This window comes from Carassius auratus, chromosome 47, assembly GCF_003368295.1.
Source record: "Carassius auratus strain Wakin chromosome 47, ASM336829v1, whole genome shotgun sequence".
In the NCBI taxonomy this organism is placed as follows: domain Eukaryota; kingdom Metazoa; phylum Chordata; class Actinopteri; order Cypriniformes; family Cyprinidae; genus Carassius; species Carassius auratus.
This window is the reverse complement of record NC_039289.1, coordinates 3,507,468-3,527,166: the sequence shown is the minus strand read 5'-3', so window position 1 is coordinate 3,527,166 and position 19,699 is coordinate 3,507,468. Positions and strand designations below refer to the sequence as shown.

The window sequence follows — 19,699 nt, the reverse complement described above, 5'->3', positions numbered from 1 at the left end:
TGTTGCTGCAAACCTGTTTGACATTCATTCACTTTCATTATGTGGAAAAGAACAGGGAGAACATACATCAAAATACCTAACTTTGTGCTGCACTGAAGAAACAAAGTCATACAGATTTAGAATGGCATGAATGTGAGTAAATAGACAGAATTGCCAGCTTGAGGTAAAACATTTATGGGTGGCCTGTGTGTACTGAATGAACTTCCAATATTAAAAATGTATTTAAAAATATATACATAAAATATATTAATTAAATAAAATACACTGAAGTGTACTTAGAGATAGTTCATAGTTTCTCAACATGATTGAGTTTTTTTTTTTAAATAAACGTTGTTGATGTCAAATTAAAAGTTTCATTTTACAGTAGTCATACATTTTAATAATCTGTCTTAATAATCTTTAAAATTCACTTATTTTGCTGTGCTGATCGACATACTAAAGCGCAAGTATTGATTATAATTTTAACTCTAGTGCATTATTTGCTATTAAATTTAAAGCTATTTAAAGTAAATAGTAAATTGCAACTTCATAATTATAAATTTGCTATTAACGTTTTTTTTTCATTTAGTGTGTGTATATATATATATATATATATATATATATGTGTGTGTGTGTGTGTGTATGTATGTGTGTAATGTTTTTAATTTTAGTTAAAACTTTAGCAATTTTGTTGTTTTCTTGTCACATTTATTTCCATTTTAGTTAGTCTGCATCAAGTTACATTAAATAAAAATGTTATTATAATATTTAGTAATACCAACCCTGGTAATTAGAAATATATTTAAGTATAAATAAGTAAATAAAATATACTTGATGTCATTCATATTGAAAGATATAGTTTACTTCTCAGTATATTCAGCAATAGAAGTAGCTATTAAATTACAAATACAGATGGACATATGAACACATAAAAGCACTCTTAACTTCAGCTAATTGGCTCAAGTATTAATTTAAACTGTAATCCGTTTACACTTAACTGTAGTGTTCAAGCACATTACATTCAGTTCTTTTAAAAGTACATTATTTCTAGGTTTTTTTTAGGTTGTTCCTTTAAGAAAAAAAACAAAACCATTAATATTTGCTGATGTTTTTTTAGCACATGAATGGAATTTGGATCCCTGAAGAGGAAGGGAGTACCAAAGTGTTGTTTCTGAGCTCTAAAGCGGTAGACTGCTCCATCTCAAGGCTCGGAAACATGGCCGTTGACACGACGGACTTCACGGCCAGAGAGCAGCCCTATGCCAGATGGGAGATTGAGGTACCTGTCCATCAATCTCAGGGACAGGGATCTGTCCGAGGCTTCATGTGATTGATTTTCCACTGCCATTTTTTATAGTGACTGAATGAATCAAAATGTCATCGTTCTGATAAAAGCAGGCCATCTTTTTCGAAACGTTCCATTGTGATTGAAAGATGAAGCGGCCACTGAATTGAGAACATTGGCGAAATCCAATTATGCAGGAAGTCTCCTTCACAGTTGAGGGTTTTAACGTTTAAAATCAGCTTGAATTTATGCTGGCCGCACGCGCTGTTTGAGGCCAAGCTAAATGACGCGTGCCGGGCGCTTTAAAATATTATATCACAGGCAAAATCATCGAGCCGTGAGATAGAGGAGAGCTTTCTATTCTGAATGACAGTCATAACAGCAACACAGTCATTTGAATCTTTTTATGCTCTGGCAGTCCATATAGGAAACCAATCTGGCTTTATCTTTAAGTATATGACTAACATAAACATTAAAAAGTTCGTAAACTCGTAAACAGGTCTTGCGATCATTGACCTCATCGCTCGCTCCCAAAGTGTGGTTTGATCAATGTGTGTACCTGTTAATGAGTGTGTTTACTGATGTAAAAAAAAAAAATGGATGGCCTGTGATGAGGAGAATCATTATCATGAATATAAATGTTGAAAGAGCCACAGGGTGTCTCTGAAGGTCAGAGCAAAGACGTGTCTGTGGAGTAATACATCTCGAAATCCACCTAAACTCCTGCCCGCATTAATCTCGAAGGCTTGTGGGATTAACACTCACCGAGGGGTGAAAAATTAACCCCGCTTTTGGATTTACACAAACTAGTGCTGCTAAAGACACTCTGTCGGAAGTATTACAAGAAGACATACTTTTTTTGCATCACCTGCCATGCAGTGGCGGATGAGCTAAGACAGTTTACCAGCTGTTTATATTTCTTATATGCATTTTGCATTATCTTTATTATGCATTTATTTTGGTTGATATGACAGTCCAAATATTTCACAGTTTTTCTTCTCAGTTTGTTTTCTCTATTTTTTCTTCACATTATATAACAATGACTACGTTTACAAGCTGTTAAAATTTGCGTTATGGTCGGGTTAAGGTCACTATTTGGGTTTCTGAAACATTCGGGATAACCCGTTTACATGCGTGAGCAGAGAGAGTTACTCCTGTATACATGGAATGTGCAATGAGTCGCCAATATCCCGATGTAAACGGCAACGCATGGTTAGCGTCTGGACGTAAGACGCAATATGCGTCATTTCCGATTCTTCTTCCTGTATCCAAAGACTCAATACACATACACATATGCACATAGCATGTCTCCCAACTAGTTATTGTATAAATTGGAACTATATTTGCCTTGCCAGGAGAAAACTGAAAAATAAAAAGTTAAAATAGGTAAACTAGGTTGTTGGCCATTTATGACCAAAATACTGTGCTTTGCAATTTATAGGTGAATATTTATTAAATGATCATGGTTTTTTATGAAATCATATCATGGTGATTTATATATTATGTCATATAATAATATAATTAAGAACAATTATGAATATAATTATAATATGAATATACTGTATATTTGATTATATTTATTACAGATCATTCATTTATAGGACATTTTCACAAATGTTAATGCATTTCATAATAATTAATATTATTATTAACTATTTAATGAATGTAAATATAATTAGGAATATATACATAATTGTATTTTACACAATTATATTTCAGATATTTTTAATTCATATTTATATACAATATTATTATTATTATTATTATTATTATTATTATTATTATTATTTATTTTTTTTATTACATAAATCTGATAACTATTATTTATAGTATTATTATTTTATTTCCTATAATTAAAAAAATATTTGATTTAAATAATTTTATTAAAATGTATTAAAATGAATAAATATATAACTTTAATACATTTTAATATTCAAATATATGAACATCTAATACATTTCTTAATAAGAATAATAATAATAATTATTATTATTATAAATTAACATGCGTAATATAATTTAATAATAATATGTATTCATTCATAACACATCACAAATATCCACATTTGTATTGTCTTAATTTTGAGATACATATAGTTTGATCTGAATTCATAACAAAATTTTGTGGAAAACAATATATAGAAATCAAATTACAGCAATTTTTCAGAAACCCCTGTTCTATTTAAAACCCTTCAAACTGATTCTAAATTTCTTTTGAATTTAGATTATTTAAAACCTCCATGGTTGTTCTTGCACAACTTCTCTCGTGGCCTAATGGCCTGGATTTTCCACCGGAAAGGATGCGAGTTTATGGACTCAAAAGGCAAAAAGTTTGTCATAGGCGTTTAGTGTCTTAACTGCTCTCAGTGCAGCAGGACAACAGCGATACGCGAGGCCACTGGGGTGTGCGCTGGAAAAACCCAGAGTGTGGATGTGGAAAACAGACAATATTATTCACATCATCGAAACCAGAGACTGACGGAGTAACTGATCCCTTGACCACCTGATGTCCTCCGCTTCTCTCGCTTTCTTTCTCGGGATTTTCAGCTGCCACATCGCGTGTAATCTCAGCGTGAGGGATGAGTTATCTAGGTGGATCCGTTTGGTCTGTTTATCTTCTCTGCTTTGCTCTGGCTGTCCTCCGGGCGTTGCAACTTACACGTCCCGCTGGATATTAAAAACTTGCAATATAGAGATTGTATCAGCGCCAGGCTTTATGCTTTGGTGATTTATAGCAAAGACGGCTGAGGTTTATCTCAAAGGTTCGACAGAGGAAGTTGGCTTGAACCACAGTGGAACCGTGAGCAGAAGCAAAACACCTGGAGCGCTCAACGGCACAATGTATTAACACACACATCCTTTATTTCTCTTTCTTTCTTTCTTTCTTTCTTTCTTTCTTAAATTTTACCATGAGCAGTGAAAAGGTTTCGAGTTCGATTCCCAGGGAAAGCACAAACTGAAAGTCGCTATAGATAAAAATGTGTACAGGAATTTATTTATTAGTTGAATTTTTAATCTCTCTCTCTCTCTCTCTCTCTCTCTCTCTTTCTCTCTCTCTCTCTCTCTCTCTCTCTCTCTCTATATATATATATATATATATATATATATATATATATATATAATTGTTTTTTATTGTCTTTTCAATTGAGTTTACTTTTCATTATTTCACTCTATTATTGTTTTTTTTACCTATGTTTTTCTACTTTTAGTTTTGATTTAGGCTTTAGTAAATTTAAAACAATGGTGTAGGATTTACAATTTTGAAATAAAATATTACAGTTTGTTTGTTTGTTTATTGTAGTTTTAGAGCTGTATTTTTTTTTTTTTTTTTCATTTTACAGTGCATGTATTTGTTTATTTTCAAATTAGTTTTGTTTTAATTAGTTTGTACGCTGGCATTTAGTTTTCTTTACCTAGTTTTAGTTTTCTTCTTTATTTCATTTTTGTTTTAATTTTATCTTCGTTTAGTATCATTTGAGAGTTTTTATTTTATTTTATTCATGCAGGTACATTGTTTTTATTAACTGAAACTATAAAATGCTATACAAATATTTTTTAATGAATGAAATTAAAATATACAAATTTAATGCAAAATTTTAACACATAATAAATTAAAATATAAATTAGAAGCCATACAAGGTGTAACAAAATAACTATATTAAATATAAATAAATACAATAATACAAATAATGATAAAATAACAGTGGACTGGGGTTGTAAAGGTTTCAAATTTTATAATATACCATGTATCAAAAACTAAATTCAATTTGTGGACATTGTGGACATTACTATTAATATTCATTACATTTATTTTATATTCAGTTTTTAATGTTTGTATTTATTTTCATTACTAATCTTATCACACATCTCTTTCTCTCTCTCTCTCTCTCTCTCTCTCTCTCTCTCTCTCTCTCTCTCTCTCTCTCTCTCTCTCAGGAGAGGACGTGTAATATAGATGGGATGTGTTTTGCTGAAGGAGACTCCAGCCCTTCTGTTGCCTGTCTCATGTGTAACTCCACCGACCCTAAATACACCTGGTCCATTAATCAAGGTAAACACAGTGACATGGAAGCAAACCGAGATCTGATGGCATTAGCACACATTATTGAACAGTATATGTACCTGTAGACACTCACACAGCACATTATTAAGCTGCAAATTAATTACAAGTTTCAGCAGCCCTGGGACTCGACCCAACAACCTTCTGCAGCACAATCTAATTTAAAGCTAATTGAATGCAAATAAAAATAATCCAATTAACATAAAGACACAAAATACACGCTGTAGTCTAATATTTAATAATAATGCTTCAGATACATATGTGCATGTAGGTAGAGATGGGTTTGAATCTCATTCCAGCTATGTAAAAAAGCTTTTAAGAAAAAAACAAAAAGAACTGTTTGGACTGACTAAATGTGACATTTACAATGTTTATTTAATTGAACATTTGTGTGAGGTGTTTACTGCGTCGGTTATAATCACACTGTAAAAGGAAGTATAGGGTAGATCTGAAAAGACTTGCTGTCGTGCTACTACTTTCAGTATGTTTGAAGTTAAAAGCCCACATCTTACAGACCTTATTACAGCAGCTAAACAGAGACGTTATATGGCAAGTCAGCTGGAAAACGCTCGCTGTGAAATTCAATTAGCTGACGTTAGATTTTCGGATTTTACAGCCTTGGTTTATTAGCACACTGAGAAGACTTGTGATGTGTAATATTTCATGAAGTTCTTTTAAATACTGTTTTCAACTAAGGAGACCTACAGGATATGGATGAAGAATTGGACTGTCCTGGGATGTTTTATTATGGCAATGAGAACTGTAGTGAATTTACCACCATTAAAAGGTGTTGTTGACCAGGATGCAAAGTGGCATACACATGCATGTGCTTTTACTGTGATAAAAACATACTGGTGCACACCTTTGTGTCTTATTGATTTTATTTGCCATTATATGCCAGGGAATTTTATAAAGCCAATAAAAAAATACAATAAAAAATACAATACAATACAATAAACAACTGTATTGTTGTAATGAATGTGTTTATTATTTGTAATCATTCATGATTACAATTAACAATAACTAAAATGTATTATTATTATTATTATTATTATTATTATTATTATTATTATTATTATTATTATTATTATTATTATTAAATAAAATATTTGATTAATATATTATTTATTAATATATATTAGTATATTTAATTAAATATATATCATATATATGTGTGTGTGTGTGTGTGTGTGTGTGTGTGTGTGTGTGTGTGTGTGTGTGTGTTTATTAATTGCTTATCAATTAATTAATATTATTTTGCTTATACTACTACTGCTCATAATTATTATTAATTTCACCACAATAAAGCTATAATACAATGCATTGTTATAAAAATATATATTAAAATATCTGATATTATTCATATAATTTAATATGCCATAATTGAGTACAATATTACTTTACCACTAATAGTTACAGTAATACTACTAGTACAACTAATAATAATAATAATTATTATTATTATTATTATTATTATTATTATTATTATTATTATTATTATTGTTGTTGTTGTTGAAATATTTCATAAAAATATATTAGTAAGTATATGTGTATTATAATAATAATAATAATAATAATAGATGTTATTTTTCTTATGTAATATTATTGTTATTAGTATTGTTTTAAGTAGTATATAATTATCAACAAATATTATAGGTTTAAATAATATCAATATACCAATCAATAATTATAGTGTTTTTATGTAAATTCATATTTTTCAGAATGATGTCAGTAAACAACTGTATTATTGTATATTGTTTTAACTGTATTAATATAATTCAGCTGATGTGCATAAACCATGTTTTCAATCTTATCTTTTTGTTTATGGCTTTTTAATGAAGCTTTATTAACCTTTTTTTTTTCAATGATCTATCCGAGTCATATTTAAAAATTATAAATCTATGATGTTTTACTATATGTATAGGGATACTTATAACATGGTAGAGCATTGCGTTAGCAGCGCAAAAGGTTGTGGGTTCGATTCCCAGGGAACACGTTAGGTAAAAAAATGTTAGCCTGAATGCACTGTAAGTTGCTTTGGATAAAAGCCTCTCGTAAATGTAAACTTATGGGGATTTATTATGTTTTCAAAAAAACAAAAAACAAAATCTTGCAAGTATAGCAAAACAAATACACACATTATTTTTTTTATTGGCAAGTTCTTTAGGAATCATGTTGCATTTGGGCACAAACACCCTCTTCTTTAGCTACACATCCAACTCCATACCACTGTGTTCAGAGAGAGAGAGAGAAAGAGAGGGAGAGAGATGACAACAAACATCCGTCTGTTTGCCTGCGCTTCAAATGAGGGTGGGACTGATGCTATCAGAGACTCCACACACATTCAGCTTTAAAGAAGATTACAACCATTCACCTCACACCCATTTATCTTCTGCTAGTTATTTCCCACGCGCTTTCTGCCGTGCTTCTTTCAGCGTTCTGTGGCAAAACTGAGAGTCCGTTCATACAGACAAATTCAGACGAGATGATCATCAAAAAAGGGAAATCTCGAAATTGAGTGTTTGTACTGTAACAGTACCGTTACATATCTGAGGAAATCTGTGTGAAATAGACATCAGACCATTCTGAAACAATTAGCATGCATTTTTTTTTTTTTTTTTTTTTTTTTGGTTTGAATACTTGCATTTATGAGAATAGCAGTAGTATTTGTATTGGTATTTTTGTTTGGCTTTGGGTTTATTTACTTTGTCAGAACAGATTTACGGATCCATTTTGTTGTTAGTCAACATTTCCCAGCCAGAAACTCGCAAGCTCATATACTTCATGCTGCTCGTGGATGAGATTTTGAATACGAGTGACATATTGGTGCAGAAAATGCTTTCATATTTCAAGACCGGGGTTTTGTTGTGGATAATTGCGTGTCACTTAAGATGGATATTTTTGCTCTGTGTTGCTGATTTTGTTTGTCAAGTTTCATAGAAAACAAGAAGTGGGAAATAACCGCTGGATACGAATGCACAATGCAGTAAATCAGATTGTATCCCGCAAATGTCATCATGCCAGATATTACAAAATGAGATTTTCTTTTCGTGCCTGTTTTTTCCATGTGAGGCATTTCTCATTTGGCTTTCTGAAATAACATGACCAAAATCAAATTGTATATATGTGTATAGTGTTCCTGTAGCTCAATTGGTAGAGCATTGCGTAATCAAGCGCAAGGTTGTTGGTTCGATTCCCTGGGAAAATAGGTTAAAAATAAAATAAAAATACATTCTATAAAATTTTATTTAGTAATTTCTCTTTTTGCTTTCTGAAAGAACAAAGCAACGATATGCATGTATTGATTTTTCGCATATTTGCTTAATTTTATGTTATGTTTGATGAAATTTCATGAAATTTGTAATAATAAAAATGTATACATTTTTTCATTTAAATGAATTTACAATTGGTCTTTTGCACCTTATTATCGCTTGCATTTCTCCTCTCATTTCCTCAGCTAAACATGCACCAAGCCTGCAGACCTTTGTAGGTGAGAACTTTGTGTACCAATTCACAGCCACGGACCCCGAGGGTTCGGCCCTGATCTTCCAGCTGGAGAGAGGGCCCCCCAGGGCCTCAATTTCCCCGTCTGGTCTCCTCAAATGGAAAGTGGACGAGGAGGAAATGCGCAGTTTTCAATTTACTGTGTCTGATGAGTGCGATGCCCAGAGCGGATTTACCGTGGAGGTGAGAGACATCGACAAACTGGCGCCCGATTGATTTTTATGTTTTGGTGAAACGAGATGCAAACTTTGGTTTTGTAGAAATAATGATTTATTCTGATTTATACCACATCTGGTATATCAAAATTTTCTGCGTGTGTTATCTCTGCACCCTCATGTCACTTCAAACTTTCATGCTGTTATTTTTGTAATTATTAAGTCCGTATGTTAAAATAAATTAAAAAAAAAAATATATATATATATATATATATATATATATATATATATATATATATATATATATATATATATATATATATAATTATGAAAAATATTTGATTGCATTTAGATTAATACTTATTTATTTGTATGTTTTATTTATAATAACAATTAAATATAATGGAAAAAAAAAACTTCTGAAATTACATGGCCAAAGCTATTTATTTATTTAAAACTGTAATATAAATGCTATGTTTAAATTATTAAGCATTTATAATAATAGAAGTGATTAAAAACTGTTTATAAAAATACTATAAAAAAATAAAAATAAAAAAACTACTGATATTATTAAATAACTATTTATTACAATAATTAAAAACTATATTTTAGTATATAAACATTACATAAAGTTGTATGACGTCACATTTTATTGTGTGAGTTGAAGCAATAATGAAATATGTGCTCTTAAACTGTTTTTGCCCTCTTATGTAGAATTTAGGAAATCTGATTCATCTTAGGTGAATCAATTTGTTCAACGCTTTGGATAAAAGTGTCTTCTAAATGACTAAATGTAAATGCCAAGCTTGTATATTCATCTATTTCATGATCTTTTCCAAAGATTTGAAATTATTCATAGAAAGATCCAATGAATTTTTGAAACAGTACTGGAATATGGTCCTGCAAGGCCTTTCTTCAACTTTAAACAACATATGATTGGCCTAGATGATATTAGACAAGTCAAAATGGTCCTTTGTTGCATGTACTGGTTGACTACCATGTACAGCCTTATCTTTTCTTTTCTTCTCATCATGGCATGAGTGACGCAGAACTCAGCTGCCCAGATTTCCCTGAGTCTTGTGTCACAGCAGTGTGGTGCAACGAAAGCCAAACGTCCTCTCCATCTCCTCTGTGGGCCCTAGACAGCTAACAAGCATCTGCTTCCTGCCTCCTAGTGCTTATTAAAGACTGTCTGAGTTTGACAGATACAGTCATTTGAGGCCAGGAGAAAGAGAGAGAGACTGTATGCAATTAGCAACACTTGCTGAATAAAAAAATAAAAATAATAATGAAAAAAGAAAATTAAATTTTGGGTCAGTAAGGCACTTCATACATAGACACACACACACACACACACGAACACACATACATACATATATGAGTCTGTAATAATAGTTTATATATATATATATATATATATATATATATATATATATATATATATATATATATATATATATATATATATAAAAATGAAAATACTGAATTGTAATTGCATAAATGATAACATTTAATATATGTATTTTGTTCATTTAATTTTCACAATGTTGTATATGCATAGTACTAAATTCAATTAAAAATACTCTAATTAATATTTATATATTTTATTTACAATTACTTACACTTACAATTATTTACAATTTACTTAAATATAATAATATTTAATATACAGAATACTTATATACTATATGTTAGAAATTATAAATGATATAAAATTAAATATTATTTTATATGTAACTTTCTGAAATTTAAAACACACACACACACACACACACACACACACACACACACACACACACACACACACACATATATATATATATATATATATATATATATATATATATATATATATATATATATATATTAATAAAACATTTCAGACTCTTGCCTGAAAGTTATGTGGTGTTGAGATACATAGTTAACTTTGTTTTATTTTTATAAACTTACATTATTTTTATATATATAAATATTTGATTGTTAATTAATATACCATATTAATATCTTAAAGTGCTGTATAAATAAAGGTAACGTGACTTGACTTATTTTACTAATTCATTAATTAAATACTTTAGGTAACACTTTAGTATAGGGTCCAATTCACACTAATAACTAGTTGCTTATTAGCATGTCTATTATTAACATATTGGCTGTTTATTAATGCTTATAAAGTACATATAATGCATGACATTCATAATCCTACCCAATACCCTAAACTTAACAACTACCTTATAAACTATTAATAAGCAGCAAATAAGGAGATAATTGAGGCAAAAGTCATTGTTAATGGTTAGTTAATAGTGAGAATTGGACCCTAAAATAAAGTGTGACCATACTTTTTATGTTCTCTTCACATTCAAAAATAAATAGATAAATATCCTCATAAATAAATAAAGCCTTAAAAAATTTACAGGGTTGTGGAGTATATATTTTAATATATGTAATTAATTTAATTTGTACCTTCTCTTCACATCAAAAAAAGATCTACATAAACAAGTAAAGCCTTAAAATTGGAGTTATTATATATGTTGACATTAATTTCTCTGGTATTTCATCCTTTGATCAATGTTTTGTATTTATTTGTATGTGTGTGTGTGCATTTTCTCTTATTGGTTATGAAGTAGTTCTTCTAAATAAGCACAAACACTTGGCTCAGATTCGTTCTTGATCCAGTCACAAAGAGAGTTTGTCCATTTCCACCAATGGCGACGCATACGTTAGATAACAACACTGCCGATTGGATAAAAGTTTATGCTTTGCTGCGGTTCGGAACGCTTTGGGCCTTTGCAGATGGTTTGGACATTATTAAAGATCCCCTTCAAACACATTTCTAAGAGAAGCCACAAACAGCAAACAAAAAAAGAAAGAAAGAAAAATGGACAAATGCCCAGCAGCTACTGATCCCACAATGGAAAGAGTATCTGAACCCTATTCTGCTGCTGGGAGTAATAAACAGGCCAAAACACAGAGATGAATCAGCCCAGAAGTGTTTTATCTTTGCTGAAAGCAGTGTTTGGTATGGCCACTTGATGTTTTAGCAGAGGAGAGAGTGATGGAAATGATTATCTCCCGCCATAAACAATGCTTCACCACAGTTTTAGTGTTTTCCAGAGTATTTGAACTTCCGTCTCAAAGTTCTGCATTTGAGAAGTGTGTTTGTTAGTGAGTTATTAGATAAAAATTAAAATAAAATATATATATATATTTTTTTTTTTTGGTAATACTTTAGTATAGGGTCCAATTCACACTAATAACTAGTTGCTTATTAGCATGTCTATTATTAACATATTGGCTGTTTATTAATGCTTATAAAGTACATATAATGCATGACATCCATAATCCTATCCAATACCCTAAACCTAACAACTACCTTATAAACTATTAATAAGCAGCAAATAAGGAGTTAATTGAGGCAAAAGTCATAGTTAATGGTTACTTAATAGTGAGAATTGGACCCTAAAATAAAGTGTGACCCGATAAACATACCTATATGCAGAATGAATCAAGATATTGGTCAACCATTTACTAGTCACGCTTTATGAGGTTAGCTATTGATGCAAACCGGCTGCTATGATTCTGGTGGTAGCTGGTAATTACTTTGCAGTCACGATTATAATTTAATGACAATTAATTTTATTTTCAGTTAAATTGTGTATGTTTGCTCCCGCCATTGAAAATAGCTCTAAAGTAAAGCATTTTGTTCCTGAGTGAATCGTTTTGTTTGAATGAATCATCCGAGTGAGTGATTCAAATACTTATAAGACTATAGCTTGATTTGTTTCTAAAAGAGTCAGTATTTTGAGTGAATTGTTTGAGTGAATGACTCAATTACTTTTGAAACTGTAACTTGATTTGTTTTTGAAAGATTCAGTGTTTTAAACCAATCGTTTGAGGGAATGATTCATTGATAGGCACAAAATCCGCTAATTTCTATAGAAATCCACATTAATTTCTTGTGAGATTTCTTGCAAATTTCGCAGTGGGGTTAATTTCGCAAATGTGACTACACTATAAAACAGGGGTTCGTTTAATTTATTAAGAAATCTGTGTTTTGGACGAATAAATGATTGAATAACTCATCGAGTTACTTTACAATGTAATGTCACGCCACGTGACAATAAAAACATTTATACACAAACACACATTTAATGATAGTAATAATAATATTAATAATAATAATGCTTTTCGGTTTTCTGTTAACAGGTGCCATGTGTCAGGACGATGTGAATGAGTGTAAGAGAGGGCCGTGTTTTCCTGGCGTCAGGTGTGTGAATGGTTTTGGCTCCTTCAGGTGCGGCCCCTGCCCTCGGGGCCTGGAGGGAGACGGGATCTTCTGCAAAGGCAAGGAAACTATATTTCCTCCCAAAGCTCATCTACTTCTGAAAAAGAGACTTTCGCTATGAAGTTAAACAGTCCCAAACAAGATATGACCTCAGTTTTGTTGTACACACAAAAAAAGAAAACAGTTTGTTTTATGTTCACCCGCAGGTGCCAAAGCAGCACAAACCTGCAGTTCTGCCCTGAGTTAACTTCAGGGAACACAAGGCTTTTCATTTCAAAGCATCAAAGTCGCAGCTTGAGTGCTTCTCTGTCTGATATGCTCACTGATTTGCCAAACAGTAGTCAAAATAGTGTATTTCAATGAAATAATAGCTACATTATTTTGACTAGTGAAAAAAAAAAAACAACAAGAAACCTTTTTTCAATATATATTTTTTTTTTACTTTCAAAAATGTAATATAATATTTAGGATTTAGGATTTAAAAAAATTACATTTATCAAAAAATAATGTGTGATATGTTTTAAAAAAAAACATAAAACATACAATTATTAAAACAGCTGTTAAAAATAAACAATACAGGCATTGGATGAATACTCTTGTGATGAAGTTTTACTTTTTTATTTGTATTTAATTTTAATTTATTATTTATTTATTTAAATGGTGTAATAAAATTGTTTTAGTAAAAAGGCAAATGCATGGTTTCAAAAAAAAAGAAAAAAAAGAGTAAAAGTTTAGTTCGGGGTTTTTAAATAAAAAAAAAGGTTTACATACAAATTTCTGAGACCTTGTATGCATTTTAGGCTATCAAATTTGCATCAAATCAGACATCTACTGTCATTGAGCCTTTCATAAACCTAGGATCTTAAAGCTCAGTCAGTAGTTATTTGGTTTTAGGAAACATTGTGTTTGTCTCTGCACTGTTGCTCAAGGGGCTTTGTTTTCCATCTTCCTCCATGTTCCTTGACAAAATGCTTTGCAAATGTCTTTTGACCGTAATCTGCGAGTGAAAAACCCTCGTCTAAGGGAGCTCTGTGTTCACGGTTTCCTCCATCAGAGGGACTGTGATTTGATGACTCTTTCATCCAGGCCCGGGCCTCTATTACAAACACAATCTGTCTGACTGCAGCATACAGAAATACAACAGAGCAGAGAGAGCTGGATCCACCGCCCCGCTTTGATTATGACCAGCAGAACTGCATGAGGGAGAGCGATACAATCCAGATGGCATATGATAGTTATCCACCTTGTGCACATGCCAGACTCTGAGCTTGTCCAGAGATAATTGGTAAAACATCCCCTCTGTAGTTTCCGTGTTGAGATACAGAGACAGTGAGGAAGTCAGCTTCTCACGTCTCTGGTGTGCAGACTTTCTGATAAGCTTAGGAGACGACAGCCTCTGAAACAACGCTGAAACTGTTCCTTTCTAGAGGAATGGTTAGGCAGTTGTTGACTCAGGCATAGTACGGCACAAGATGTTCACAGAACCCAAGGTGGAAGTCTTGAAAATAAGGGGAAAAAAAGAACTAAAGATGTCTATCATTTCATTCCATAGTATTTAATTTCTTCAGCAGAAACCGAAGTGAAAGTTTAACCGCAAGCTTGTGATGATTCATCAGATGCAAGTAACAAATGTTTCAATGTCATTTAGAAGGTCCAAAAGTATTTAAAGCTGCAGTAGGTAACTTTTGTAAATATATATTTTTTACATATTTATTAAACCTGTCATTATGTCCTGACAGTAGAATATGAGACAGATAATCTGTGAAAAAATGAAGCTCCTCTGGCTCCTCCCAGTGTCCTATTGCCATTTGCAGAAAGTCATGCGCTCCCGGTAAGAAACAACCAATCAGAGCTGCGGTCCGTAACTTTGTTTGTGCTCAAAATGTAAAAAACTGTATATAATAAGTGAGTACTCCATGAATCCATTTTCCAAACCGTGTTTTCAGCTTGTCCTGAATCACTAGGGTGCACCTATAATAAGTGTTTATATTCGGACTATTTTAGATTGCTTCGGGGGTACCGCGGCGGAGTAATCCAGTGCCTTTGTGATTCTTCATAGACATAAACAGAGAGAAGTAGTTCCGGCTACGATGTTCTTCCGCAAGATGCAATCAGTTCTGTTTATTAACCGCTAGAGCGTCAAAAGTTACCTACCGCAGCTTTAACTAAGATAATAACAGAACACAACTCAATTGTCCTTTATTTGACACTCGAGGCATCAGTAGCAAAAGCTGTCTAGTTGATTTTGAATCTTTTCTCTCTCTCTCTTTTTCATCAGCACCAGCAAGACTGGTCACATCTCGTCCCATCACCTCTCACGCTATCACCTCATCTGCGCCTCCCACAGTGCGGCCCATCAGCAAAATGCCCGCCCCCCTTTCTAAAACGACCTCCACTCACCTCCCGCTGGAGTCCAACGAAGCTCCAAGCAAGACTTCGGTCACCAAAGCCGCCACCAGCGCGAGTCAGAGAACTGGCAAGTAGTTGTTTCCATTGTTCTGTCTCTACATGTCCACAGATGGCCAGGAAACAAAGCCAAATCGCCCACTGCTGGTGTCATGACATTGCAGAAAACGATTCTTTGTCTTTCCCTGACGCAGCGTGATGTCCCTTCATTCCCCCTGGAGTTATTTCCTGCGCTGGGTTTTTGTGTGTGTGATGTTCCCAGGAAATGACTTTCCTCCAGCTGCTAAGCACAAAGCAAGACAAGGCCTGCTGGTGTGCCTTTGTGCCCACACCTCTTACCCTCTCTCGTCTTGGTATAATGCCTGAAATTAGCGATTCTAATTAGCCATGCCAGGCATTCAGACGCTCTATGAAACTCAACAGAGCAGGGTTAGGTAAAGGACGCCTCGCACTCTCTGTTTGGAAGAGTAATAGTCAAGAGATGCATAGTCAAATCTGCTTGGTATTGCATGTATTGTCCCATAGGGAAAACTGAAATTACAAATCTCTGTAATATCTCTATACGCAGATGCAAATAAAAGTTTCTGCTGAGATTTCTCATTTTACACATTTTAGGAGAGACACTAAAATTAATCCTGGCATATTTTTTTTTCTCAGGAGAAAACTCAAATCTAAGAAGCAGGAGATGAAAACAATTGATTTTGATCCCATCAACTCGATTGTCTGGGAGAAATAATAACTAGATGTTAGATGTTTTTCTAGTGATCTTCTACAAACTCAGAAAAAAAAAAAAGTACAAAAACTGTCACTGGGGCGTTACATTTTCAAAAGGCAAACCTTTGTACCTAAACAGTCCATATTGGTACTTGATTTGAAAAGGTACTGCAGCTTTTGTATTTGTATTTTTCTGAGAGTGTGTAGAATTTTGGAAAAGATCTGATGTCTCAAACTGTGCTCATATTTACCAAGATACCACACTCTCCATTCAATATTTGCTCGGACTGTTAGAACAAACCCCTGGAGGACATCAGGATGGGGGATGCAAATTGGCTTTATGACTCTCCTCATCTTCCCTCTCCTCTCTCTTTTCACTCCCTCAGGTTAAGTCCTCTGGGAATAGAATTGAAAGAAAGAAAGCTGAGACATCAACCAGGGAGACTTGAGGGGGTCCCCGGGCAAATTTTGGTACTCTAGTCTGACCAGCTTTGCAAAGACATGTTTGAAGGCTTTTTTTTAAACACATCTTCTTTCAATATTTCCTTCAACATTTTGTTTTGACAAATAAAAAGAGACAAATGAGACTTGCAAACTTTAAGATTTTAGGGTTACAGAATTAACATGGATAGCAAACGTTTTGGATTATTTGGTCTATAAAGATTTTCATTAGTAATATTTGTGTTCAAAATGAGAATGTTTAATTTATTACTGCAAATGACAGCCCAGTTTGACATTGTCAAATACTTAGACTCTAGTTCAGGCATACTTGAGATTACTAAAATTACCCCGAGGAGAAGCACAATATGTAGAAAGTGTCTTAATTGGGTTCTTACTGAATCCCAATTTCAGTCTAACACTGAAAAAACACTGAGATATTCAAGAGATCTCTTTTGGGATTGATCTTTTCTATGCAAAAATGTTGATTTTCTCATAATTGGATGTTTCAGCATCATGCTTCTCTTTGTGCAAAGAACATTATAATTTCTGACTAAGAGGGTCACTGTAGATGGGGTTTTAAAGGTTATTACCAATGTAGAAATATCTATTAATAGGATCCCAAAAGAGTCTCCTGGATTTGAGTTACTGTGTGCTATAAATCCCAATGTTAAATGAATTCTCGTCATTCTCAGGTACCCTTGTTGTCTTTTTGTAAATGCTAATTGTAAATTAAATTAGACCGTGTCCCCGACGCCGTTTTTCCTCAGGCTACACTCGAAGCAATTCAAAGAATAACTCTCCTTGTATTTTGTGGAACTCTCTTTTGCACTTACCTTTTTTTTGTCTCTGTTGTAATTAATGCAGGAAAGGAAACAAAAGGATTGGGATGGAGGACGGGGGGATTTGTAAAGTCCACAGAGATTTGCTATGCCATAAGTAATCTTTTCTGAAAGGTAGATAAGGCCAGAGTTTGAGGAACAGGGACAAATAGTCCGCTCTGGAAAGCCACTATCATCCTTGGGAGCACTTGCTAATACAGTCTTGCCGGTTTGCAAATTGTCTGCCATCACACTTATAGAGCAAGATGAGATGGCAAGCAGAGGGGATGCAAGCTGTCATCCACCTCGGCCGATAAATCCTGTCGTTGTCTAAGGGTTTTGAGCTGACCTTGCGGAAATGGGACAAAAAAACCCGGGCAATAACCCTTGATATGTGTAATCGCAGGGCCGATAAATCTATTTTTAATGGAAGACAGCTGCTAACTCTTTCATCTTTCTCTGCTCCGCTGGCAGAGGGCAGGCTTCTTGTCTTATTTGACACGGCACGTGACGCTCGACAGAAAAGGTGCATGTGTCTGGGTGATTGTGAGCAAGATGAGGGCATACTTATTTAATAAAATATGGTGATGTGACCCCATATACTGCCACAAAAATAATTCCCTGCATGCTCCAGAAGTGTTTCAGATGGATCCAGTAGCATATATGTGGTGGAGTAAAATGACACCAGTTTGTTTAGTGGTGTATAAAACAATGGGGTAATTTTTAGTCGCAGGAAATGAGGTAAAAATTTCAGGGTATTGCTTCACACCTTCTGACATCAGCTCATCTTCCCTAGTGTATGAGTGAGACCTCAATTTCCCTTCATAGCTAATCCTTCACCAGTCTGTCGCGGTTGGGCAACTGTTGTAGGCCACGTGAGAGTGCAAGATTGTTGGTAGGAGTTGAAGGTGAAATCACGGAAGGACATCTTCTGACCCTAAATTCACATCAATTTCCTATTAAGATGCTAATGAGTAAACGCTTACAGAAATGACATCTGTATATTAATGGTAAATCTAAAAGGCACTGTTTTTTGCGGTGGAGTTTTTCCCAACGGACTAAACGTGACATCCAAGTGTGCAAGTAGGCCATGTTTTCCAGGTGTTCAGTGCATTGACCTCCGGCCGCCCTACACTGGCTACGTCTGTGGAAGATGTCCACCAGGTCACCAAGGAAATGGACGCACCTGCACAAAACAATCAAAGCACTGCAGTAAGTACTTTCTTTAAACTTAACATTGCAATCAGTCTTCCGAAGCTTAAATATACAGTATATAGTTGAATTGAAAACTTGCATGCGCACACACACATCCTTTCATCAACACAGACCTAAACAATAAACCTTTTTCAAAGTTGTTGCATTATCATGAACTTCATGAACACTTTTTGTTTCTCGTCAATCTTTTCTTAATTCACCTTGTTTCATCTCCTGAAAGCATAGAGCTCCAGTAATTAGAGATAAACATAACGAACAGGAAACCAGCCTGTCGTAATCCTCAGAATGTGACAGGTGCTTTGATACGGTTGATAAGTGTGATCTGGAAGCTTCTAATGCTCAGTCATGCACAGTCTGCGGCACGGTGGTTGCTGACCCACAATGTGTTTTTGGCTGATGAGTATGGGGAACGGAAAAAGACAGTGAGGAATTAGGGAAAGAATGTGTAAACTCATTTAGTTAGGAGATGAGGAGGGGGAAACAGTGAGGAAGATTTAACAAACTGGGTTTTAACAAGAGTAGCAGGATTTTATTTTATTTTTTGGGTGGGGGTGGGGTGGCTTTGATTCTCCTTTTATATATAAAAAAAGGTAAACTACCAGACTGCATCTTATCCCTTCTTATCCCCAAAGTACAGTATGTTACATTTCACTCAGTGGAAATGTTGTTAGACTTCTTAATCTGTTCTTTTGCTTAAAAAAATCCCTCAAATACATTTTCCTAAATTGCAGTATCGCAGCACGACCGTAAAAGCCTTCAGAGTGGGGTAATGACTTTTAATGCATTTTTCCCTGTGAATGGACCACTGCTGGAATCATTCCTAATAGTGCCGTTATCAGGA

The 19,699-nt window shown here is 33.6% G+C and overlaps 1 pseudogene; it reads left to right on the top strand.

The window, feature by feature from the left end:
- LOC113064530 (von Willebrand factor D and EGF domain-containing protein-like) overlaps positions 1-19,699 on the top strand; it is a 52,303-nt pseudogene that overhangs the window by 24,518 nt on the left and 8,086 nt on the right.